At 44.3% G+C, this 27380-nt stretch overlaps 1 protein-coding gene and 1 pseudogene across 4 annotated transcripts in view; both read left to right on the top strand.

Moving 5' to 3' along the window:
* RBM20 (RNA binding motif protein 20) overlaps positions 1-27380 on the top strand; it is a 195799-nt gene that overhangs the window by 14300 nt on the left and 154119 nt on the right. Inside the window, exon 1 of one of the 4 annotated variants that reach the window (XM_060641525.3) lies at positions 24855-25594. The exons of the other annotated variants lie outside the window; for them this stretch is intronic. The gene's annotated coding sequence lies outside the window, so the exon portion shown is untranslated. Of the gene's footprint in view, positions 1-24854; positions 25595-27380 lie in introns of those variants that run through there. 4 annotated transcript variants of the gene reach the window in all.
* On the top strand, positions 639-2767 carry LOC144613223 (large ribosomal subunit protein eL34 pseudogene; annotated as a pseudogene).

Raw genomic sequence — 27380 nt, 5'->3', positions numbered from 1 at the left:
GCCACCCAGGTGCTCCAACCCTTCAAGACATTTAAAGAACACACATGTTAGGGGCGCCTATGTGGCTTAGTCAGTTAAGTGTCCGACTTCAGCTCAGGTTATGATCTCACACTCTGTGAGTTTGAGCCCTGCATTGGGCTCTCTGCTGTCAGTGTGGAGCCTGCTTTGGATTCTTGGATCCTCTGTCACCTCTTTCTGCCTCTCCCCCACATGTACTCTCTCAAAAATAAGTAAATATTAGGGGCGCCTATGTGGCTCAGTCAGTTAAGTGTCTGTCATCAGCGTAGGTCATGATCTCACGGTTCGTGGATTTGGGTCCCGCGTCAGGCTCTGTGCTGACAGCTCGGAGCCTGGAGCCTGCTTCGGATTCTGTGTCTCCCTCCCTCTCTGTTCCTCCCCCGCTTGCACTCTGTCTCTCTGTCTGTCTCTCTCTCTCAAAAATAAATAAAGATTAAGAAAAATAAGAAAGAAAAGTAAACAAACCAAAAAAAGGACACACACTTTTTCATCTTAGTTTTCAGGGTCAGTCACTCATCAGCTTAGTTTCTCTTTTTCTTCTAACTGATGAATCTTCCTCCAGTAATTTTTCATTGGAGAGATAATTATTACCGTGGAAACTGGGACACAAGATGGGTAAGATGACAAAACTGCAGAACTTCAAGCTGGAAGGGACCCAGAGATCATCTACTTCAATTCTCTAGTGAGCAGAGGAAACTTACGTGCCTGTGAGTAATTTTAAGTCTCCTAGTGATGAGGTGTCTACAGATGTAACAGTGCGGGGGTTGAGTGAATGGCACCGTATTCCTGCTGTGCCATAGGGCTCACGGGACACCTTTCCCCCCCTCGCTTGTCCCATTTAATCCCAGCAAGCTCATGAAACAGGTAGGCAGTTACCAGTAGTTGAGGGGTCCCTAACCAACGATCGGAGGCCGCCGGCTCAGAGCCAGGCCTTCTGTCCTGTTCCAACTTGTACGTCCTTCTCCCTTTCTGGTGAATCTTTCCCCGCCTCTAAGCTGACTGCCACTGCCTTCATTCAGGCCTCCCAGCTTCTGCCCCTGCCTCCAGCTGGGCCTGTCCTCAGATCTTTCTCCTCTCCACACCAATTCAGCCTTAATCTTGTCTGTTTGCTCAAAGCCCTGCTGTAGCATCTTGTTGACTGTAGGTTGAGATTCAGACTGCTTGGAAGCTCTTTCTGGAACAGCCCCCACTTAACTGTCCACGCCTGGCCCTAGCTGCCTCCTGCTCTCTCTCCCTGCACTACCTTTTCTCCTCAACTCAAACATTCCTTTCCTGTTTATGGATTCTGCTTAGACCTCATGTCTTATAGGGAACTGTCCCCGACACCACACAAGAACATGGGCTGGGTGCTTCTACCCTGTGAGGCCTTGTGGCCCCCCACTGTAGTGTTTACTCCATGCTTGCCTCTTGTTGGTCCACCCCTGAAGACTCCACGAAGTCCTTTAGGTTGGGGCCAGTGTCTTTCATCTTGGTGTCCCTAGCATCTGACAGGGTTCCTGGCACATAGTTTGTTGAATATGACAGAAGGAGCAAGTTGACAGCCACCTAAGTATAGATCTAATGGACTTTGTGATGAAAAAACCCACTCAGAAGGGTCTCATGGGTGCGAATTGATGTGGGAGCGAAGTTTGGTTTTCTCCAACGTATGCGTTATTCTGCCTGCCTGTCTGAAAAGGCTGGAGGAACACAAACAGCCTGCCTTTATGTTTGGAGAGGTGGTGTAAGGGGGGTGGGGTGGGGAACAGACCCAGGAAGTATAAGAAACCCAAGCTGTGGTCTGGCTCTACCTTCACGTCACTGTGTTAGCAGAGATAGGGCGCTGAGTCTTGTAGGTCCCACCTTTGTTAAAGGGGGCCAGGGTGTGGGCTTGTTATAGGATGCGGGGTTTGTTATAACCATCAGTGAGATGACACGGGAACACGCTTTGAGGAGAATAAAGTGCTGAATACACATGCATCATAATGGAACCAGGCTTCCTCTCCAGCCAGGGACCCGATTGTGCCTTTCAAGGTACAGGCAGTTTCCAGGCTGGATTTCTTCATCTTCGATCCAAATAGAGAGGGTGGAAATGACCACTCAGAATACCCCTTGAATCCTGTTGCATCAAAGCTTTCAACAACAGAAATTTCTGGATAACAAAAATGTTTTATTTTGTTTTGTTTTTAGTCTTTTTTAAGTCCTAAGCAAACACTATGTTTATTTCAAGCAATTGCTAAAACAACATAACTGAAGACAGCTGTGACACCAAGATACTTTATTATTACCTTGACATTTGTGATAATGACAGTTTAATGGTGGCAATGATAATTGGGCAGTTGACCAGTGGCAGCTGCAAAAAGGAGTTGCCCATTTGGCCTTTGAACTCACAAACGCTTTCTTTTTCCTCTTCCTGGGATGCTGTCAAGAGGCTTCTAGAAGGGTCCAGTGTTTGACGCACTGTCGTAAGCTGTCCTACGATACAGCCTCAGACGAAACGAGGCCTCCCTGAGCCCCTGGTAATGGCATTGTTTACCTTTCCGAGGAGGTTGGGACAGCATCAATCCGCATGTGGTGCGTGCCCAGGCCAAGGAGTTCGTGCCGTGAGGCCTAAGGTTCTTATGAAATGAAAAAAACACGTCAGTAGGGCCGTGGTGGTTCCATGTGCGCTAAGTGTGTCCGTGACAGGATCAAGCGTGCTTTCCTTATTGAGGAGCAGAAAATCGTTGCGAAAGTGTTGAAGGCACAATCACAGAGTCTGAAAGCTAAATAAACAAATGAAGGGTTTTTTTGACTAATTAAAAAGAAAAAAAAAAGGAAAAGGAAAAAGAAAGGAGTTGCCCAGAACATAACTTAACGCCCATGATTTCTGCTCCGCTGCCCTATTAAAATTGCATTCTGCATCTCCCCGTCCAATCTCCCTTCCTTTGCTTTGTTTTCAACCGTAGCACGTTTTCTCTTAATAGCTGATATAACTTACTTCGCTTACTGTGTTTTTACTGTGTGTCTCCTCCCACCCAGCCTGTGTCACGTGTCACATAAGCTCTCCAGGAGCAGAAGCGTTTCATTCAGTGATTTACAGCCCCCGCCCAATGTAAGGGCAATGCCTGGCACCCAGAAGCAGCTCCCTGAATATTTGTTTGAAGGACTGCATGAACTGTTAGCAAAAGTGTCAAACTTAGACACTGGTACACAGTGGCATTTGTTTCTTCTCTGAGCCCATCTAAGCTGTGAGCTGTATGTGTTTGGTGGTGCAGGAGGCTGTAATGAAAGTGCAAGATATGGGAATATCATAGCCTCTGGTCCTGTGTCATTGTTGGAAGTAAAAGAAGGTGCGGAACTGGGCTGCTCCTCTTGGCCCCAGGCATCAGTGACTCAGTACTTGTATGACAGGCTGGCTCTGACAGTGGCTGGTCTCATCGGACTCTCTTTGGCAGAGACCCAAGCTGTGCATTTGGTGGGATCTTGATGCTGGACGAAGAACAGGAAGGGCTAGGTCTCGCTCAGTCCCTTGCAGTAGGGGCCCAAAAGACTAGGATGAACACATATCCAGCAATAGGGGATTAGTGAGTACATTTGGCTGCGTCCTCCCATACAATGAGGACTATCTCTGTGTGCCGTTAGAAGAAATCTCAGAGGGACGCCTGGGTGGCTGAGTCGGTTGAGAATCTGACCCTTGATTTCGGCTCAGGTCATGATCACGTGGTTTGTGAATTCGAGCCCCATGTCGAGCTCTGTGCTGACCATGCAGAGCCTGCTTTGGATTCTGTGTCTCCCTCTCTCTCTGCCCCCCACTTACTCTCTCCCAAAAATAAATAAATATTAAAAAAAATAAATCTCAGGGATATGTCAAGGGGAAAAAAAACAGGGTATAGAAAATGTAAATAGTTGCTCCCATTTGTGTAAGAAAAGGGAGAATAGGAAAAAAATATATTAAAAAAATACACACACACCTACACAGAAAATTAATTTCACATAGCTTTATTTTTTTAATTTTTTAATTAAAAAAAAATTTTTTTTAACATTTTTATTTATTTTTGAGACAGGGAGAGACAGAGCATGAACAGGGGAGGGTCAGAGAGAGGGAGACACAGAATCCGAAACAGGCTCCAGGCTCTGAGCCGTCAGCACAGAGCCCGACACGGGGCTCGAACTCACAGACCGTGAGATCATGACCTGAGCCGAAGTCGGCCGCTCAAGCGACTGAGCCACCCAGGCGCCCCTCACATAAATTTAAAACACAGTAATTTGATTATACATCTGTAGTGGAATGTACCTTTTTTTTAATGTTTGTTTTTGAGAGAGAGAGACACACAGCATGAGCAGAGGAGGGGCCGAGAGAGAGGGAGGCACAGAATCTAAAGCAGGCTCCAGGCTCTGAGCTGTCAGCACAGAGCCTGAGGTGGGGCTCAAACCCACAAACCATGAGATCATGACCTGAACTGAAGTTGGACGCTTAACTGACTGAGCCACCCAGGAGCCCCTCTGGTAGAATGTATCTTAAGTTCAAAATAAACTCCAAGTAAATCTTAAACCATTTTCAGTAATATTGTTAGTAATGATATTGGTATTACTATTATGAAACAATTATATATAAAATATTTTATACATATATAGTAAGTAATTGTGTTAAAACCATCAGAAACCAGTGTTTCCAGTATATAAAAAAAGAACAGTTTCATAATTAAAGATGTTAAGTAAAAATCCTGTAATCCTAAATTTGAATTGGAAATGTCAGTGTGAATTCCTGATATATTTTCTCTTTAACAAATAAAAAAGTATTTCCTAACTTTGTCCACTGAAATGCCTAGAAATAGTGGCCAATTTAGTAGCAATAAGCACCCATGACATCCAGATTGTGGCCTCTAAGTACAACTTCCCACTAAAGAGAACTTTGATCCTCAGAAAAAATGGCTGATTCCAGGTCTGGGACAGTAAATGTACAAGATGTGTTGGAATATCTTGTATCAGCAAGCAAAGAAGCTTCAAAGACCACTTGTGTCCTGTCTGAAGGACTCGAGAGCCAAGTTAAATGGCCTCCCAGTGCCCAAATATGGAACAGTGTGAGCATTAAGGAGTGTAAGTATAGTGGATGGATATACATTATATATATTACAATGTGTCACATTCCTAGTTAAAAATTCAATGGTCCTCACTAGGTTGGGGAACCAACTCATTCTGAAAACTGGTCAAGAAAGGGAAAGAATCAGACCTTTCTTATTGATTACCTTAGGGTATCCAAACTGTTGATGAGGAAAATTTCTTTTTTATAGGAGAATACTATCTAATAAACACAGAAGGAATTATAGAATTGGGCCATCATCATTTTGCATCCTCTAGTGAATAATGCGTTTAGACAACATGGTTAGTAAGTTCCTGCTAAAACATCAGGCGAAGCTGGTGGGAAACTTTATATGGGATGGATTGGGTTGATGCATTCAAACCCACTGATCATTTTTAATGTGACAAAAGGGAAAGACTTCAGGTATCATGTACCCACAGAGGTAATGCAGCAGGAAGTAAACAGCACTGTCAAAGGTAAAACCTGAATTCATCTGTGCCAGGCTCAAGGTTTCTGTAGTATTCTGTAGAATACAGAATACTAGTTTTCTGTAGAAAATACAGGGGACAGAGGAACATGTCAAAACAGTACTATGGAGATAAAAATCAACCAGTTGTGAGTGTGGGACATCCTTCAGGCCTGAAGACCCTTTTTTTTTTTCCAACAAGTAAATTGCAAGGATCTATCAGCAGGAGGGGTTCTCTATAGATTAAAACAGATTAAAAATACTTATCCAGTCTATAATCCAGTCTGTAATCTTTAATCTATAATCTTTATTTGGATCCTAGCTCAAAAAAACAAGAAAATGATTAGATTACTTAGGACACTTGAACATACGAAATATTGAGACTAAAGAATGATTTATTTATTTATTTATTTATTTATTTATTTATGGCTCTGGTAATGATACTGTGATTATGTTAAGAATAAAAAGTTATTGTAGTTCAGAGCTATATACTCAAGTATTTATAGATGAAATAATGACTCTGGGATTGGCTTTGAAACAATAGTGTAGAGGGTGAGAATGGGTAGGGTAGAGAGTAAACAAGATTGACCAATAGTTAAAATTGTTGAAGCTGGGTGATGGGTAAAGGTAATGATAGGTAATGAACCTATGATAGGTTTCATTATCCTGTTCCTCTACCTTTGTATAGTTAGAACATGTCCATAATAAAAGGAAAAAAAAAAACAACAAACAAACCCACCAGCTCAGTCAGTTGGCCAGTCCTGATTCCAGCTGTTCCTGAGTTTAACTTTGGACTGTGGAGTATGCTCTTGAAATCACACAGCTAGCGATTGGAAGGGCTAGGATGGTAATTCACATATGTCTGGCCCCAAAGCTCAAGGTCTTAACATCTGACTCTGTAGAATTTCTGTCCCTCTGTGGCTTAGACTATTGTGGGATTGTTGAGATTGAGAGTGTATAGGGTTTTACAAGCAGCCATAATAGAAACATGGGGAAATGGGGGCAACAACAAAATAAGAACCAAGTCAAAACCAAAACATCAGAGTTAGTCTTCCTTGGAAGGAGGGAACTTCCCTGGGTGAAAGAAGAGAGGGTAGAAAGATTGCACACGTCCCGTCCCACCTAAACCTTGTTGGGCTTTTCCTGTCCATCCCCCCACCCCGGGGTTTTGTATTTAGAGACCTGGGTTTAAGTAGCTTGGCCTGTCACTTACTAACTGTGAGTTTACTGTTCTGTGCCTCGGTTTCTTTACCTCATCTAGTCTTGGGGAGGATCACATAAGCTCTTAAATGTTAATTTAGAAGCATAGAAATTAGAAAGCAGAAGCATACTTAGTTCACCAGCATCCTGAGAATCCCGAAGCTGGGTTGGGGATTGTGTATTTGGAATGTCTTATGGTCTGGATACCCCTGTCTTGCTTTTCCAGCCCTAGCACATTCTCCAGCATTTTCTCCAGGACCTAGGGCAGCCTTACTTACATTTGGAATTACCATTTAGTCTCAGTGAGGACGATCAGGGCTCTAAGGGTGGTAATTTTCCCATCTGGCCATGTTTGAGTTTGTTATGTGGCTTGATAGCCAAAGGTAGCTGGAGAAGATCCTTCTTAGGTGGGTCCATAGAAAAGTCCAGCCAGACAGCTGGAGGCCAACTTCAACTTTGCCGTCTTTGAGATTGGAAGGAAAAGGTGAAATTGCTTGTCCTTTCTGAAGGAAGCACCACATTTTCTTTCCCTTCTACCCCATTTACCCCTTAACCCTAACCTGCTCCCCTTTCCTCACTAAATCTAAGTCTTGTGACACACAGGGCTCAGTCCTGGCAAATGTGGTTCTTTTCGCAAACCTTTGAAGAGTTCCTGGCAGATGCACTTGGTTGAACTGCTTGGTCACCTGGGAAGTATTTAGGAGTCACACCTTGTGGTCTTTGATCCCTGGTGTCCAGCTCACTTTCCCCCACTGCGTGTGACCTGTCCACTTGCTGGGGGCTTGGGTGTGACTGAGCTGCTGGCCCAGGGAAGCTCAGCCAGAGGGAGCCCTGATTTACGAACTGTCTGGATTTAACTGAGGCTACAGCACTTTTATTAATAGAACATGCTGCATTTCCTTTTTATAAAAATATGAAGATCATTGCACTCAGGAAAATGCCTGGTGACTTTCTGTCTTTAGGGCATGTTCATCACCGGGCTAAAATTAAAAGTGAAGTCAGGCCCTTCTTGAGTCTATTTTTAACTGAGTTTAGCATATGAATGTGAACGTGAAGTCTTTCTTTAGATCTCCCTTAACTCAATTACTTACTTATGCTAAGCATCCCGCCTGGAATTTGGGTCTACCTACAGTGGGAGGCCCAGAGGGGGATAACTCTGCTATCTTAGTTTGTGTGTCTTCACCCATCCCAGCTTCACTTATATCTGGACGGTTAAGGAGGCGTTAGTCATTATACTGAAATAATCATCATCATCATAATACGAGAAAAAAAGAAAACCAACCCACCCACCAACCTAATGGCCATTCTGTGATGTGTAGATATCAAGTAACCCCTAATTGGTACGTATTTTTCCAGGGGCTCCAATTTAGGAGCAGCCACTTGGGTGGAAGAGGAGACACGGGATTGCAGAGAAGACTGTGTCATTCAGGCAGAAAGTGCGAATGGCCCTGGCTTACCAGGGAGACTTGGGACAACAGGTGGAGGGAGGGAGAGGGGAAAAAACTTAGCAAGTGTCATTCCTGTCCAGAGAGTTCCCGATGAGTGATGGGAGTGCTAGGGAAAACTTTCAGAAACCCTCTTAAATTCCCGCTTTGAAATCGTTTTAATGTCTGCTCTTTGAGGACTGTGAAGGGGGGGTGGGGCAGAGGGGCAGAGTTGATCCTAACTCTTAAGATTCTTTGGCCTAAAGTTTCACTTGAAGGCAGGGACTGACAAAGGCTCTTTTTTGAACTTCTTCCTAGGGCCTTTCCCTGTGGACGCTTTTTGAGTAAAACACTTTTTTAAAAAAGCCTATTTATCATGATCACTCTTGGCCCTTGTTTTGTTTTGTTTGTTTGTTTGTTTTTAGGACGGTCATTTTGGGTGAAAAAATATTGAGTTTGTTTCTGCCGATGTCATTTTTCTTTGCACTTTTACATGAATGTATATTCAGCTCGTGGTGTCCTGAACCCTTTTAAGGTGTCATTTTTAAGCAGAGGAAGAACTTCCTTCTGTTTTTTTGGTATGACAGCAAAGCCATTGTTGAGGATAAGCGGAAGATTAATTTAAAATGCCAATTACTTTTGCTAATCCGCTGATGGTGAGGTTGTTTATGGCTGGAGAACTATGAAAATGTTTCCAGATAAAGTGTGAGAGGGGAGAACAGGAAAGGGGTGTGTGTGTGAAGGGGCAGAGGGGTAGTTAGGGGGACTGGGAATGGTAATTAAGCAATAGGCACCTTCCATATATCGCATTTTCTGTTAAGAGCAGTCGAAATGAAGTATGATGTGTTTATAGGCCACCACCATCTGTCTGAAAAATCTCCTATGGGTTTTTGTCTGCAGTTCAACAAACCATTTACTTGCTATAATGGTCTTTTCAATAAAACTTTGGATTAAATTACAATACTTTTGGGCTTAGGAGGTTTTCAATTCTGAAGACTTTGTACTTTCACTTAGTTACAGTAAATTTTAAGGGATTGGCTCTCCTAGCCAGATTGATAGTTTTGGGTTATGTCCAGTTAGTAAAACATGGTAAGGGTAGGGGTGGGGAAAGCTATGCGTTGCCACGGTCCTTAAGCATAGTGACTGAAGGACGTTCTCCTGGCTTCTAGAGGAGGCACCTGTGTGGTACCTGGAGAATGGACAGACCCCTGATAGAGTTGTTGAATTCAAAATAATAGGCCGTCCCTCTGAAACCATTCAATTTCACCCTTATTAGTTATTCAGGTACTTTTGTCTTGGTTTTTATCTCCATTCAACTCTGTTCCTTAGTGAATCTAAGGACTCATCTCTTTGAAACCTTTTAGTTTCACCTTGGTTGGTTGTTTCCGTTAAAGAGAACATTTTTGTCTTGTTTTTTCCTTGCTTCAACTTGACCCCTTAGGGGGTCCAAAGGTGTTTCACGCCTTGGAGTTTCGGGGTGGATCCAAGAAATGGTCAGGATCACGCTTGTCTCTTTCTCAGGCACTGCTGGGTGGTACCTGGCACAGGTAGATGAGGGAGTGAAGAATGTGTGGCACATTCTTAAATTGTCCTCTGAGAGGAGATCTGAACCTCAATTTCTCACGACCAGACTCTGTTCCTTTAGATCGGTGCTTGTGTGTGAAAAGCCTCTGGCTTTGCTTCTTTCACTGTTACCATGATTTGTGGGATTGAGGTTAGGCCTGGAATCCTCACGGAGTTCCTCTCAGCTGGAGTTCGCTAACACAGCGGCTGAGAGCGGTGCTAATGCCAGCTGCCAGCAGGAGCCCGCTCCTTCCCTGGCAGGTGGGAGCCCCCTCCGTGAATATTGAGATAGGATCCAACCATCCCTGTTGCACATTTTCTTCTGAATGCTCCTGGTTTGTGAAAATGTAGCTTACTCTCATAAATACTTTGACACGCTTCCCTTTCTCCAGGTCTGATTTATAACAGCACTACCGTAACAAGCTAATGGGTAACTTTATTTTATTTTTTATTTTAAATTGAAGTGTAGTTGACTAAAGGGAAATTTTGAAAGAAAGAATAATCGTCAGTAATCTCTTCGTTAGACTCCATAATTTGCCTAGTTTGTCTTCGTTCTTTTTTTTGTTGGGTCATGTGCACATAATTTGAAACATGCAACTTTATATTCTTTTTTTTTTAACATTACATTTGCAGCTGCATCATTTCATAATTTAATTGTCCATGACTGCTTGATATTCCACTGAGCTGATCTACCAGAATATACCTAATTATTCACCAACCGATGGACAATCATGATTTCCAATACTACAGTAATGGATATATCTGCATGCACGCAGCTTTGGAATATTTCCCAGGAATGGGATTAGTAGGTCAAAGGGCATGAATATTTTTATTACTCTTGATATATTTACCATATTGCTTTACAATAAAGTTGTACCCATTTACAAAGTTAGCAGTAAATTATGAGGGTATGAGTTTCACTGTGAAACTTAACAATAGTTTCACGAGAGGATATGAGAACCCCTTTGCCACGGTTTGAATCCCAGCTTTGTCACTTGCCGCTTGCCAGCTGTGTAAACCTTGGGCAAGTTCTAAAGAACTTCCTGTGCCTCAGTTACCTTCTCTGTGAAATGGGGATAACCATAGTACCTACTTCATAGAAATGATTTAGTTAATATTTGTATAGTGCCTACAACAGTGTGTGTGTAGTATCATGCTGTGTATTTTTAATTTTTATTGATGTTTTATTGTGAGAGAGAGAGAAAGAGAGTTTTAGCAGAGCACAGGGGAGGGGCAGAGGGAGAAAAAGAGAATCTTAAGCAGGTGCCACTCTCATCAGGGAGCCGACCTGGGGCTCCATCTCACAACCCTGGGATCATGACCTGAGCTGAAACTAAGAGTCCAACATTCAACCAGCTGAGCCACCCAGGCACTCCTGCTGTGTGTGTGTTTAACAAACACATCTCTCTAGGATTTGAAACAATTAATTTAGGGGAGCATGGGTGGCTCAGTCCGTGAAGCATTGGACCCCTGATTTTGGCTCAGGTCAGGATCTCAGGGTTGGGTGGGTTCTAGCCCCGTGTGGGGATCTGCGCTGACAGTGCTAAGCCTGCTTGGAATTCAGTCTCTCCTCTCTCTCTGACCCTTCCCACGGGCATGCTCTCTCTCTCTCTCAAATAAATATTAAAAAAATAAAATTTAATAGCAGTAGTGACTTCATTTGTTAAAAATATTTAAACACGTTTATTAACAGTACTTCTAAGTAACACTCCTTTTTAAGTCTCTGTTTTGGAAAAGGTAAGTCTTACAATGTTAATTTACAGCACAGATCCAATCTGGTGGGTTTATTCATATTACAAACGAAGTTCTTCCTTAAGTTTTTAAAACAGCCCTGTATCCCTTTAGGGTGGGGTCTGAAGGTCGGGAAGGGTTAGGTGGCCCCGAGGCGCTGAGGCTGGCAGCCCCCCAGGAATTCCACAGGCTTAAAATCAGGTCTCCCCGCCTCAAGTTATGGGGGGTAAACGTGGGTATTTGAGGGCCTGAATAAGAGGCTCTTCTTCCTCCAGCGTTAGAGGACTGATAATGTAGAATCCCGATTTTGAGGCGGACATGGTTTCTACCTGGGGGACTTTGGGGACCCCTCCTCCCTGCGCCCCATAGCGATGCCCGGGACCCTGCGGTAGGGGCAGCACTGAGGCTGAATTCATCCCGACACCCCGCGGCCAGGGGCGGAGGGCGGCAGAGGTAGCAGAACTTGGATCGTTATGGATCGATCAGCTTTCCTCTCCTTAATCCTGGTTGTTTCTGCTGAACCCTCCGAATAGTTTAATCCTTGTGAGTGTTTACGAACAAGAAGCCTGAGAGGGGCGCCTGGCTGGCTCAGTCCGTAGAGCAAGCGGCTCTTGATCTCAGGATCCGGAGTTCAAACCTCACCTCGGGTGTGGAGCCTACTTTGAAAACCACCACCACCAAGAAAACCAAACTAGAAGCCTGAAAAATCTCAGCGAGCCGGTCCAAGGGGAGGCTCCCCGTGCTTCGCGTGTCACCTGCGCCCGGACCCTGCGTCCTCTCCACGGAGACCACCGCGGCCGGCTGCCTGCCGCTTTCTCTCAGACCCGCCGAGCTTTGGGGGTCGTGGGCAGAAAGCGCCCCCGGCCAGGGCGCGGCGCGCGTGCGATCTTCCTGCGAACGCGCCCGGGGAGGTGTGCGCGCCGCCCGCTCGCTCGCGCCGAGTCCTCGGAGCCGCGCCATCCGCAGCTTCTGTCCCCTGCGTGGAGACTGCTCCCGATCTGGGGGGGTGGGGGTGGGGTGCCCGGGGGGGGGGGTGCCCCAGCGACCCCAGGAGAGATGGTCGTCTCTCCTGGAGTGGGAAAGCGGCTTCTTTTGGAGCGCTAGTGCTCCCAGCATACCGGGATGTACCATGAACCTGGACCGGTTCGTTTGTCAAACGCGTAAGACGTGCGTCTTCTAGGACCGTGGAGCAAAGTAGGAGAAACCCCGTGTGGTTCCACTCTGCAAAGTCGACTGTTTTTTTCTGCACATACACTAGTTTTCTCTTTCTTCCTAGTTTTAGTTGTACTAAAATGTTCAATTTTGAAGTCTGTCTTTTTTACTTAACATTATTTTACAAACATATATACTGGCTGCATAATATTTTCTTAAGTGTATACAGACATTCCCCTGTTGGATATTTGGGTGGTTGGGTTTTTCTGTGGTAAACATCTTTTTGCCTATAACGTTTTCCATGTTATGTTATAGGCTCATGTTGTAATTATTTGGGGCAAAGTGTAGGGACATTTTTAAGTCTGTCTGTCTATCTATCTATCTATCTATCTATCTTTCAAACAGCTTTCCAAAAAAATTTCACTCCTGCTAGCTGTGGTTCAGTATATATTCTATGCCAGCCTCACCAGCACTGCTGAGAATGAGAATCCTGGTGGGATAGTGAGGCCAAGGCCACAGATGAGGGGAGACGGGCACTGACTGTGAAAGCCTGCTTTCTGTAACCCACTATTCCCACTTCCTGCATTTGGAGGACAGTGGTTTATATTGGAATTGGGGGAATGAGATTGAGTTCTGATTTGGGGCCTGAGGTGGTTCTTGAGGTTACCTTGGATTGGGGTGTTTAAAGGAGAGCACTGTCTGAAATTATCATGGCTTTGTAACCCATGAATTTGGGTTACATGGAGAGGGAATACCATTGTCTATGTGTGGGATACGTTTTTGGGGTTGGCTTCCATTTTGAGCAGAATGAGTCCATAATGGAGAGGTTTTCCCTGGGCAGTTTGAGGATGTATCTTCCTGGCATGGACCTGAGGTGTTTTTTAGCATCTCCCTACTTTTATTTTTTATTAAAAAAATTTTTTTTAAGAGAGAGAGAGAGAGTGCACACTCAAGTGGGGGACAGAGGCAACGGGAGAGAGAGAATTTCAAGCATGCTCTACACTCGGCATGGAACCCAACCCATAAAATCAAGAGTTTGATACTCAACCCACTGAGCCACCCACGCGCCCCTCCCCGTACTTTTATACTGCGATTGTTAAGGTTGCTGCCTAGAGAGAAAAGGTCTCCCTCTTCAAGAGTGCATTTCATGTGTCAGGTGGATGGAAAGGAATGCAGAAGTCACAGCTTTAGTCTGCAAATGTATTGGAAGGGCTGGGTTTTAATAATAAGTGAGCTGTGTAGGATGGTATTCATGTTTGGGTCGTTCATGGTCAGTTCTTATGTCCTGTACAATCCATGAGAAAACCTGTAACTGTATCACCAGTTCATTCTATGCCTGAGCCTCATGTTCCTGGGGCTTCGCCTACAACAGTGAGCTCTTAAATCCTAGGCTGCTGTATTTGCCATGCTGCTGATCTCGAGTTAGAGCGAGATTCCAATGTCCTTCAGCTTAAACAAGTTCTGAGTGTCTCCTTAAAATTATTCTCAATTTCCAGCCCATTTCCAGATGGCGGGCAGACTTGAATTATACAACCTGTAGCTGGACATTTGTGTCGTGACTACATAAGCTGAATGATGTCTCCTAAGTCTTTGTGGATCCCTTAGAAGCTCACTGGATTAATAGTGTTGAAGGTTTTTAATCTGAATAATTTTAATTGCATTTGGAAGCCTGCATATTAACAAGCTGGTAGTAAGGCAGCTTGGCATTAAGAGTGATAGTGCTTTAATCTTTGAGATAACATACATGGTCTGGTATTTTTGAGGATGTCGATGGACTGTATTTTTAAGACTTTTTTTTTTAGTTCATTTTCGCTGTTGGAGATAACTTAATTATCTCAAATAATTATTTTTTAAATGCCTTAAAATAATATAAGCCAATAACTTTAGGATTCTCCCACCAGAGGATATACCTATTTTATATGGCTGTGTCTGTGTGTATGCATGTGTATACTAACTCTGTGTCCTGGCCTGCAGAGAATATAGAAGTATCTCCCATATAATCTTTTTTTTTTTTTAATTTTTGAATGTTTATTTATTGTGAGAGAGAGAGAGAGAGAATGAGTGGGGTAGAGGCAGAGAGAGAGAGAGGTAGACACAGAATCCAAAGCAGGCTCCAGGCTGTCAGCACAGAGCCCGATGCGGGGCTCAAACCCACAAACCATGAGATCATGACCTGAGCCAAAGTCAGCCGCTTATCTGACTGAGCCACCCGGACTCCCCTCTCCTGTATAATCTTTAAGGAGCTTGCAACCAAGTCGCGGGGATAAGGGGAACAAAGCTGAAATATGTAATGAATGTTTCAAGGCAGGATATAATTCAGTATTCACAGTGTGTTGCTGACTGATGGTGATGTTCTAAGTGCCAGCCAGCATTATGTGGTGCAAACGGTCTGGAAGGAGACCAGCAAGACCTCGGTGTTTGGCGAAGACATCCTGGAGGGGTGGGATCTGGAAGGGCCTTGAAGGAATGGACAGGTTTTGGGTGGGTGGAAGTGAAATTACTGAAGTTATACCCCGAGAAGACTCTAGTGGAATAAAGGAGAACAGAGCCTGGTTAGGAGAAGAAGATTTTTATTGACCTGTGAAGGGTAAAAGGTTAGACAGGACGGTGGGTCTAGGCTTGGGAGGAACCCAAAGTCAAGAGAGGCTGATTCTTAAAACCACCACCACTGCTGTCATCATCATCGACAGCATGTTATTAGCAGCTAACCTTTGTTGTGTGCTCACTACATGATTCTAAGGGCTTTCCGTATATCTTATTTAATCCTCAGACAACCTTATGAAACAGATAACAATTATTATTCACTCTTCATGGCAGAGGGACCGAAACATAAAGAAGTTAAGTAACTTCCAGCTAGTAGGAGGCACAGTTGGGGTTCAGACAGACTGAACCAGGCAGCCTGTTTTCTGTCGGAGCCCGTGTTCCTCACCACGATATGGTACTACCTCTTAGTCATAGTTGAGAACTCCTAATGAGATTAATGTGGCTTCATCATGTGCAGGAGCCTGGCCTTTCGAGTCGGAGAGACCTGGACTCACATTCCCGCTCTACCACTTATTAGCTATGATCTTGGAAGTTATTTCTGTGAACCCTGATTTCATCACTTATTTATTTTTTATTTATATTTATTTATTTACTTATTAAAAAAATTTTAAGGCTTTTTATTTATTTTTGAGAGAGAGAGAGGGAAGCACAGAATCCGAAGCAGGTTCCAGGCTCTGAGCCATCAGCACAGAGCCCAACGTGGGGCTCAAACTCACGAACTACAAGATCATGACCTGAGCTAAAGTCTGACACTCAACTGACTGAGCCACCCAGGCTCGATTTCATCATTTATGAAGGAGGGATAATAATACTTCAGGATTGTTGGGAGGATTAAATGAGATAGCATACATAAATCACCTAGTGGAACGCCTAACAGGGAGTAAGCTGGCGGGAAAGGATAGTTACCATGGACTCCTATTTCTCAAATAAAAATTGGGCTGAAATTGGTCGCTGAGTAGAAAAAGGAATGAGGGTAAGAGATGATTCAGGTAGAATTTATTTGGTGTCACTTGCAATAATAATTAGCCAACACAAATACCAGATGTGGAATTCCTTCTGGATCATTCCAGGAATGGACTATAAATTCCAGATGTGGTTCTACACGGCTCCAAGAACTGACTGCATTTTTCTTTGTCCTCCGAAACTTGGAGGGTAAAACCAGGACATTGCCATTGTACTGAAATTAAGCACAGGATCAGGTGCCAATTGCGCATTCCAGGGGCTAGAATCAGGATCTGCTGAAATCAGTGTCCTCCCTCTTCCTAATGGTGCTGACCACAGATAATTGCCGTGCCTCTCAGAGAGAAAAATAGATATTTGAAAGTAGAGTACTTAATAATAGTGTATAAAGTAAAACAAGGCATGGAATAATTATAACTGAGACAGAGACATTTAAACAACACATTTTAGAGGAAGAAAAGAAGAACAAAACAGCGGAATAAAAACTGTTCCCTAAGATGAAATGCTAATTAGAAATATCACTGTCAGAGTTTATGGAGAAAAAGCACTTAGTGCTTCTCACGTTGGAGTCCTTGCACATTCCAGACGGTCCACCTGGTAGTTCTTCCTCTGTGTGGCATTCTGTGGTTGTAGTTTCTCTTAACATTGCTTCCTCCCAGAATTTCAAAAGTCATGGTACAAATGTCTACAAAGAAGAGCAATTTCTTTTCCGATTTTCAGTTTCCTTGTTTGTGATAAACCTATTTGTTCTTGTGTCTGTGTCCTCAGTATAATTCAGGTTGTCTTCCTTGGAACCACTGAATGTTCTTTGTTGCTCTCAATCCAATATTGGTTTTGACATTTGGAAATGCAAGAAGCTATAAGGAAGAATAAAAGTTGAAAAAATATGTAGTGTGTCTGAAAATGTGAAAAATTTTATCAAAATCCCAGAGTTGCTGTAGAATTTTTAAGTTTTCAAATAAGGCTGGAATCAGATTGCTGCTTGCAGACCTATTTGGTGCTAAGTGGTATTTTGGAAAAGCTGGAGTGTTGCCTATTATTTCATTTTATAAATTTTCATTCTCCTTTCTCCCTCCCTCCCTTCCTTCCCTTCTTTCTTGTTTGTTTGTTTGTCTGTTTGTTTATTTTTTTTTTTTAAGTAATTTCTACTCCCAGCGTGGGCTGGAACTCACAATGCTGAGATCAAGCGACACATGCTCTTCCTACTGAGCCAACCAGGTGCCCCTTATAAATTTTCTCATAGGTGATTTTTACAACAGAGGATTGGTGATTTTAATGGACCTGTGTTTTATGTTTCTGATCTTCATGTAATGGATGTCTATCCAAAGGTAATGAGGTCGACCTGGCTGGTAAAATAATGGCTTTCCAAATTGTTTTTCTTGAAGTTAAGGGTTTTCACATCCTCCAGAGCTCACTGCCTCCCATTCTAACCCATGGGACACTTCATTCCTAGTTCATTCAACTAGGAGAAGTATTTATTGAAAACCTACCATGTTCTAGGAGCTGTCATAGGTGCTGAGAGATGAACAGAAATGGATGTGGTCATCATGAGTGGAGCCTATAGGCTAGTGAAGAAATCACACATAAATCAAAAAAATACAGAGAACTATGAAAGCATAAATTGACGTAAATAATATGAAGGAATGAAAGGATTTCTCTAAACCAAGGTGGGGGAATAGAACTCTGGGAATAATGAAAAGTTTATTCATACAAAACATTCCTGGGGTGCCTGGATGGCTCAGTCGGTTAATTGTCCAACTCTGGATTTCAGCTCAGGTAATGATCTCACAGTTCTTGAGTTCAAGCCCCACGTCGAGCTCTGTGCTGACAGCTCAGGGCCTGGAGCCTGCTTCAGGTTCTGTCTTCAGATTCTCTCTCTCTGCCCTTCCCCTGCTCGTGCTTTGTCTCTCTCTCAAAAATAAATAAACATCAAAAAAATTTTTTTAAGTGATCATGCAAAAAATATGCAGGTGTCAATGCATTTAAATACATCATGTTGCCATTAATTGGCCATGAGGGTGTCCCTAAATTGAATTCTGTTTCAAGACACATTTGAGCCCATGGCCATGCAGAGACCATGAACAGCGAATCTTGTAATTTGCTCTGTTTTAGTTGAAGCAGCCTCATCCCTACCGCAGTGTCACTGAGGAATGGACCCCCTGGGTCAGGGCCATCATGGAAAACATCTGATTGAGTGACTTGTCCCTTGTTGTTCATTTCTGACCAGATGCAGTTTGGTTCTGGGAAGCATCCTTGGGTGTGCAAGGCCAGAGTGATCTGAGTTCTGCTGCCAGCTCCTCTGGTCATTGAGCTTGGCTTCCCTGAGGCCAGGAGAGGTGGCATATGAAGATGTTGAGCTTGATGACCTCAAGGAGTCTTTCTAGGATCAAGTTTTATTTTGGAAGAAGCGGGCAGTAGAAGAATGTCCGGGTAGAATCACTTTATACTCAATCAAGACATGACGTCTACATGACATTTTTATGGTTTGATGCAGTAGGGGCACTAGGTTTAAAGTCTGAAAGTTCCAGGCTCCACAAGACCATAGTGGACTCCTGGAATGATGTGCTTTATACTCATTCAGGCCCAGAGTGTGGGTGAGTTCATGCTCCATTGCAACCCTTGTTCAGAGACAGGGAGGCTCCAGAGTGGGTAAGCATGCAGATTCTGGGTTTAAATCAAGAACATTCCACTAAGTAGCCATGTACGCTTGGGCAGGAAACTTGGCCTTCTTGAGCCTCAGTTTTTGCATCTATAAAATGGAGCCTCACTTTTTCTCATCTATACTCTTCTCTTTCTCCTAGAGTTGGAGCAAGGATGAATGAAGGGTGTATAAAGTGGTTAGCATGGTGCCTGGTACATAGTAAGTGCTCGATAAATGTTCATGGTCACTTCATTTTTCTTTTTTTTTTTCTTTTAAAGTTTTTTTTTTTTTATTTTGAGAGAGATAGAGAGCATGGAAGGGGTGGAGAGAGAGGGAGAGAGAGAGAGAATCCCAAACAGGCTCAGCATTGTCAGCGCAGAGCCCATTGTGGGACTTGAATCCATGAACCCATGAGATCATGACCTGAGCCAAAATCAAGAGTCGGCCACTTAACTGACTGAGCCACCCATGCGCCCTGATCTTACAGTATTTCCCTTGAGATATTCTTTTTTTAAATGTTTGCTTATTTTTGAAAGATAGCAAGCACGAGTGGGGCAGGGCGGGGCGGGGGGCGGGGCAGAGGATCTCAAGCAGGCTCCACGCTGAGAGCAGAGAGCCCTATGCGGGGCTTGAACTCACGAACCACGAGATCATGACCTGAGGCAAAGTCAGACGCTCAACTGACTGAGTCACCCAGGTACCCTGTCACTTCATTTTTCTTGTTCATCATTATTATGGCTTCTGCTGTTGTGGTCCTTCAGTTGGGCATGGCATGTAAGCCCTGTGTCTTGGGATCCTACCTGTGGTGTCTGTTTCACAGGGTCATTTTGAAAGTGAAATGTAACTAGGGTGAGGGTGAGGCGGTGGAAGGCTGGAGGTCTGTCTGTCTGCAGCTTGGCTGTTCTCTGAGGGAGGGGTTTGGCTGAGCCTGGAAGGCAGGCCTGTCTTCCTCCAGCCCTGACAGACCGAGGCCCATGCAGACGCACTTCCCATCCAGGCGGACAGGCCCGGCCCGCAGTTGGTTCATTTGGTGACTGTCATTCACAGCTCATGGCATCTCATGCCAGAGGCAGTCGGAGGGCACCTCCATCTCAATTTCGTCTCCAGACTGACCCTGCCCCCCTTCAGCTTCCTTGTTTGAAATTGCCAGAGAAGGGCACAATAAGACAGCACTGGTCCTAAAAACAATTATATAAGCTGATTAAAAACAATAAAGTCCAGAAACTGTGAGTGGTGGTGCTCGAGCTGGGCACCTGTTGTCACGCAGGCCGGCCTGGGGGAGAGCAATTAGTTTGTTTGGCAAAACTGCTGGAATGTTCTTGGTGGGGGCGGAAGCTGGGGAGTGGGTGGTAGGTTTGCTCCTTGGGTGTGTTGCCTCCTTCCGAGCAGATGCGCCTGAAAGAATTTCTGGGGGGGGGGGGGGGGATGGCACAGCCCGGGGAAGGCCCGAAGGGCTGCTTTCCTGTCCAAATGGCCCATTCATAAAATGCCTCCTCTTCCTTCTCCACAGGGCACCAGCCACTGCCCAGTTTTTCCCACCTCAGGGGTTCATTTCCCTCAAAGGGGGGAGGAGGAGCCCTGTCAGCTAAAAGGGTGGTAGGAGCCTCCGTTCTCCAAGCTCCATCCGTTTTACTACTCACCCAGCCGGGTATGATAGATGGCCTTGGCCTCATCGGGTCGTGTGTTCAGCTGTGAGCCAGCATCTGCCAAGAGTGTTTGGCCAGCGGCAGGACTGACACACACGGTTAACCAGCCTGGGCTCCGGTGCTGTGTCGCACGGTGGCTGTCACAGTGACAGCTCACCTGGGGGCCGGAGCTGTGGGCGCTTGGGGGAGGCCCATCTGACCTTCTTCCATGGCTCTCCTTGGTGGTGGTGGAGGGGATCCTTCCTCTTCGCCCCAGCCTGGTCCACTTAGACTGGGGCCCATCAGTAAGGCCAGGGGGAGACAGGTGGCTCTTGAGGGTCACTTTGCCCAGCTGCCGCACCCACGCCATTTCCCCCCGCTCCTCCTATGTACTCCCCACTCACTTCTGTTCCCCTTTGCTTCTCTTTTCTTTCGACTTCTCTCTTGCAGCCTGTGTCTCTGGTTCTCTCTCTGAATTCTGGCGTAATTGTAGACGTGATTTGTTAAAATTCGCGATCAATCCTGACCGTGTGTCTCATGTTTCTGTCCGAGGGCAGTTACTTGATGGGAGAGAAGCAGGGTGCCCCCTGTCACATTCCTCGCTGACCATGTATGGGGAGCCCTGGAGTGGATGAAGAAAGGAAGCCTCTGCTGAAGGCATTCCACTCCCTCATCAGGACCGCTCGAGGAGCCGGTGATAGAACTGACCCTGCACCCCAGGGACACACGACCTCCCTTTGCTGTCAGCCCAGCCTCCTCTGTGAAGGTCTGCGCCAACCCACCCCCGGCTGAGACGGGCAAGAAAATCTTCCGTCCGCCTATTTCTTAGGGTCGGGTTAGGCTTCGGAGGCCACATGGAGAGATTTCGATGTCTGCGTTCATCCTTTTATTTAGTGCTTTATATTGAAGGACCGGGATCCCCAGGCTATACTATATTTTTAAAGACAGTGCTGGTTAAAACAAGGAATGCTCTCAGTTAATCCTGTCTGCCTTCAGATCACCTGCACGAAGTGTCAGTGACACTGAAATTATTTTCACAGTTGCCTTTAAGCCGGATAAAGACAAACCTCCTGGAGAGGGCCGCTGCTGCTCTCTCAGCCTCAGAGCAGGCTCAGGAGTTCATCACGATGCTTTTTTTAACTTTTTATTGTGAAATAAATTGATTTACAAAAAATCTGCAAAAATAGTAGAGTTCCTGTATACTTTTCGCCCAGCTTGCTCTTGTGTTCACATCTTACATAACCACGGTACATTTATCAAAACCAAGAAAGGAATATTGGTATAATACTAGTAACCAAATTATAGACTCTGCCCCGCTCCCTGAATTTAGCAATTTTTCCACTAGTATTCTTTTTTTTTTTTCAGTTTATTTATTTTGAGAGAGAGAGAGCACAAGTGGGGAAGGGGCAGAGAGAGAGAGGGAGAAAGAGAATTCCAAGTAGGCTCTGCACTGTCAGCACAGAGCCTGATGTGGGGCTTGATCTCCCAAACTGTGAGATCACGGCCTGGGCTGAAATCAAGACTCGGACACTTAACCGACTGAGCCACTCAGGTGTCCCTCCACTAGTGGCTTTTTCTCTTCCATGATGCAATCCAGGATCCCACCTGGCATTTGGTTTTCATGTCTCCATCCTCTCCTCCAATGTGTCATAATTTCTCAGTCTCTCTTGTCTTTCATGACCTCAACACTTTGAAGAGTCCTGGCTGGTTATTTTTGAAAACAAGGATCAGCCAACGTTTTCTGTCCAGGGCCAGATAGTAAGTGTTTTCAGCTTTGCAGGCCACATGGTCTCTGTTGGAGCCCCTCAGCTTTGCTACTGTAGCACAAAAGCAGCCTTAGACAGTACGTCAGTGAACGAGCATGGCTGTGTTCCGGTATAATTTCATTTATGAAAATAAGCAGAGGTCCAGATTTGGCCGTCAGACTGCAGTTGGCCATCCCTCGTGTGAAAAAGACCCTCGATTTGAGTTTGTCTGATGTGTTCTCTCGATCAGGTTGAGGTTTTGCATTTTTAACTAAGAATCCCACAGAGGGGGGATGTGCATCACTTAATCACTTGGTTGAAGTGGTGTTAACTATAAAGCGAGAAGGTGCTTTTTTCCTTCCTGTGTAATTAAGAATATCTCAAGGGAGATACTGTAAGATGATGCAAATACCCTATTTCTCCTCAAACTCTCACTTGCTAATTTTAGCATCCATCCACAGAGCTTGCTGCAACAGTTATTACTGTAATCTTCTTTAAAAAAATTTTTTTTAATGGTTATTTATTTTTGGGAGACAGACAGAGTCGGGGGAGGGACAGAGAGAGAGAGAGGGACACACAGAATCTGAAGCAGGCTCCAGGCTCTGATCCGTCAGCACAGAGCCCGACGTGGGGCTCGAACCCACGAACTGTGGGATCGTGACCTGGGCCGAAGTCGGACGCTCAACTGACTGAGCCACCCAGGCGCCCCTATTACTGTAATCTTCTAAGGGTGAATTTCTGTTTCATTCATTCCTTCTGCATTTATTAATTGGAATTCTTCTATAAGGAAGACCTGTTTCTTCTCCCCCATTAATTTCTTCATCAGTTATTTATTTCAGGACGGACTCATGGATATTTCTTTCCTTGTCTTTTTTTTTTAATTATTATGCCGAGCACAGTTTTTGAAGTGGCTGCCAAAAATCACCTCTTTTGGATTTCTTTGGTCTCATCCAATTCTTGACCACCCTCTTGATTTCATAGTTGGCTTTATTCTGATTACAACTCTGCAGGCGTCCGGTGGCCTCAGACCCAATAGGTCTGCGTTTCATTAACTTGTTAATGGCACAAGGCAGTTTTATTTTTCAGCCAAAGCACTGGCCAAGTTTACACTCTCAGTCTACCACACAGCTGGTGAGTTGAGTGGGAGGTCAGCCTTAGGGCGACAGGAGCCAGTTGGGAGCTGGTAATTGGTTTCCATTAATCTTCCTGGGTGGAGGAGGAGTTTGTAGTATTTTCTGGTACATTCTAGGTTAGCTTTGAATTAGGAGTGTGGTCCAAGTTGTGAGTTCTCCTGTCCTTCTTATTCTTTAAAAGCTTTCTTTTTCTTCTGTTTATTGGGAAACTTTATTAAAAGTGAAAACCTTGTTTAGGCACAGAGTTTGAAGTATGTAGAATTTCATTGCTTTTGTACTCATTTGTCTAGATTAAAGTAAAATGTTAGTTTAAGTGGCTCAATTAGAAAACCAAACAGGGGGTGCCTGGGTGGCTCAGGCAGTTAAGCATCCAGCTCTCCATTTCAGCTCAGGCTGTGATTTCATGATTCGTGAGTTTGAGCCCTGCATTGGGCTCTGCGCTGACAGTGCTGAGCCTGCTTGGGATTCTTTCTCTCTCCCTCTCTCTGTCCTTCCCCTGCTTCCGTGCTCTCTCTCTCTCTCTCTCTCAAAATAAGGAAATAAACCTAAAAAAAAGAAAATTGGGGCGCCTGGGTGGCTCAGTCGGTTGGTGTCCGACTTCGGCTCAGGTCATGATCTTGCAGTTTGTGTTTTACAGCCCCACCTCGGGCTCTGTGCTGTCAGCTCGGAGCCTGGAGCCTGCTTCGGATTCTGTGTCTCCCTTTCTGTCTCTGTCTCTGTGCCTACCCTGCTTGCCCTCTCTCTCTCTCTCTCTCTCAAAATTGAATAAGCATTAAAAAATTTAAAAAATTGGGGCGCTTGGGTGGCTCAGTCGGTTGAGCGGCCGACTTCGGCTCAGGTCATGATCTCACGGTCTGTGAGTTCGAGCCCCGCGTCAGGCTCTGTGCTGACAGAGCCTGGAGCCTGTTTCAGAATCTGTGTCTCCCTCTCTCTGACCCTCCCCCATTCATGCTCTGTCTCTCTCTGTCTCAAAAATAAATAAACGTTAAAAAAATTAAAAAATAATTAAAAAATAATAAAAAATAAAAAGAAAACCAAACAAATTTCCAAAATATAAGCCATCTGATCTGCTCTGAAACACACAATGAATATGTTGAGTTAGCTTTCTAAAATAGAAGAAACTTCTATTATTCCCCATAATTAAAATTTTTTGTTTGGTAACCACATGGGAGATGAGGTGAACAGCCGGTGAGTATAGCCCTTCTGTTTTTGTTAGCCCTTTTGAAGCTTTTAGAAAATGTCCTTTTCTTAGGGCTCTTTGGTCAATGATGATAGAAGAAAGAGAGGAAGATCAAGGCACATTCTGTGACCAACAACAGGGTTGTATTCCATACTCTGAGAGATTTTTTAATAATTAATTTTTGGAGAAAGTGAGTAGACTCAGTCAGCTTTTAAAGAAATTCATAGAAAGATTTCTCTTACAGTGTCAATGAAGGGAAAAACAGAAAGAAAAGAATTGTCATTTGCCTAAGACATTATTAGAATCCAAAAGGGAAAAAAAAAAAAAAAGAAATTGGGAACTTCTGATCTTGTCCTGGTACAGAATTCACAGAAACAGAACCTCATAAACTGCAGCTTAATTTCTGCCTTCTTTAGGGTAGAAATGTGAGTGTTAGAGTCCTGTGGAAGTTCGTGCAGGTTCCTACCAGCAGCTGAGACGATGCATCCAAAACTTTAGCATTCTATTTCTGCATAATTTGTTCATCTTGCCCAGTTGTAGAATTGCATGGAAAGCCGAAATACTAATACTTTTTGTGTAATTTACAAAAGGGAATCACAGCCTTTGTCACTAAGTGTTTATTTCACTGGCTGTGAAGCAGCTTAATAAAGTCACATGTTTGAGTCAGATGGGGATCTCTTGGAGCTTAGGGCCTTCAAAACAATCACTCCCAGCAAGTAATGTGAAGGAGACAAGTAAAGAGAGCTGCTGGTGGTAGATGGATGATTGTGGTGGATCCCGGCATCTCGAGAAGGGACTGGATTGACAGAAGCTCTGGTACAGGTTCCTGGATCTGCGTCTCAGAGCCTGAAAGGAAGTGGCGACTTCTTTTGTAAAATGTATGGCCATTTATGAAAGGAGGTGATTGGGTCAGCTGTTGGCTTGGGAAAAGACATCGTGTGGGCCCTTGCTGGCCTTTCTGGGGCTTGTGATCACAGTGGGAGCTCAGCACTTTTCACACGGGACCTCACGAATCCATTGTCATATTGTCCTTGGTGGGCCTGTCAAAAAGAAGTTATTTCGAAAGCCAATTGCTGATTGCACATTTCATTCCATCAAGTGTTCCGTGCATTTCATACAACTGCTGGAAGCTTCTGAGATAAGAGTGGAAAAGTGCCCTGTGCCCTTCGGAGAGGTGGGTGATCTATTTTCGACTTGGAGACTGGTGACAAACCTGTCTTCTGTCAGGTCAGACTTGCAGGGACTTTCTTGTTTTCTGTTCTTCTGTTGACAGCTGCCTCTGTGTTCAGAACGGTCACAGGGTAGCTGGAAGATAGCTCTGGCATTTAAACACCTAGATAGGAAGAGGTGATGGAATGTATTTTTTTCTTGGCTATTTTAGTTAGCAAGTCCCTAGTAGTCCCTAGTGAGACGTGAAGAGGAGACAGTCTGGGAGGGTGGGCGGGAAGAGATGCCAATTTCAGGTTTGGCAGGCAGAGAGGGCGAGCCATCTCTACCATTGGTGAGTTCAGTGCCTGGAAAGGAATGGCCGGAAGGAAACTGGAAAATAAAGGTAGCATTTGAGGTAGCCTTGGGTGGGGGGAGGTATGGAGGTGGGATGGACTTAACGAGAAGGGCAGGACTGCTTATTTATTTTTTGCACACGGCATAAAACAGATTAAAACTCTGGCGCCCAAAATTGCATTTCTGTGTATAATGCATAATGTGAGAGGTTGTTTTAAAAACACAGGGGTGCTGGCTGATGTGATGGCAGAGGTCTCCAGTGCTCAGCTGTACGTAACGTAAACGTGCACGCGTTGTCCAACTTCTTTACTTTCCTCGTCTGCAGAATGGAGTCAGGTCTACCTGCCTGCCTCACAGGACTGTTCTGAGGGTCCACGCTACAGTGCTATACTATGTTGTTGGGGCTCTTTAGATGTTTTGTAAAACCTGTACTAGAAACTGGGGGTCTCACATACAGACCTCACATCCTCATATTCCTCTATTTATAATAGCTAGTAATTCTTTCCCTCACCCCTCCTTTATTGAAGGTCATGGCTTCCTTTGAGATTCCAATGAAAGTATGGGTCTCCTGCACACACACACACACACACACACACACACACACGCACACACACACACACTCTTATCATAGAGTGTTGGGAGTTCATAATCTGAAGCCCAGCTGAGAGTCTGTGATTTGACTGTGGTTTTCTTTTATGAAAGTTACAATTTGGTCCGAGAGAACTAGGTTTTTACAGATGCCTGACATTTGGAATTTTCTGCCTGTATGCATTTTTCTAGATCATTTATTTTTCCAGTGGAAGAAAGCATTACATTGTATCCTGAGTATAAACTCCTTGCTTTTTCTAGTACTGACCCAGTTCAGCTGCCTACAGCAAGATTGTAAGCTATCAAAAGAAAGACTGTGAATTTAACAAAAGGTAAAGCTGAGTGAGTCATATGGACTGAAACTAGTAAGATACTAAAAATACATAAATTAAAGGCATCCAAATAATATTTCCTTTTCCACACTTAAAATGTCATAAGTAACCACAAGGTTAACACTTTTTTAGTGATGAGCCCAATCAATGTGATTTAAATCATCCATGATATATTTATAGTTGAATGATTAAGTTGGATGATATGACAAAACACTTAAATAGTATTTATGGTCATTGATGGTTTTACGCATTATTAGAGAGGAGCATAGTTACACCAAATTAAAGGGAGACATCTGATCCAGACATCAGTTCAGTAATTTCATGGGAAAAAATAAATCTAAATGAGCAAAAAAATGTTGTGGTATTAACTCCGATGTGATGGCATTACAAGTTTTCCCAGTTAATTAGTAACACATATTGCAGAACAAATGTTTGAAACAGAAGTCTGATGTTTTTGCATAACAGAAAGATCCCTGCACTAGGAGTTGAGCTGAGAGTCATCTCTGCCCCCGCATTGCTGTGTGACCTTGGGCAGAT

This window comes from Panthera onca, chromosome D2 (genome assembly GCF_046562875.1).
Source record: "Panthera onca isolate mPanOnc1 chromosome D2, mPanOnc1 haplotype 2, whole genome shotgun sequence".
Classification (NCBI taxonomy): domain Eukaryota; kingdom Metazoa; phylum Chordata; class Mammalia; order Carnivora; family Felidae; genus Panthera; species Panthera onca.
The sequence above is the reverse complement of the archived record's forward strand: the minus strand, read 5'-3'. Positions and strand labels throughout refer to the sequence as shown.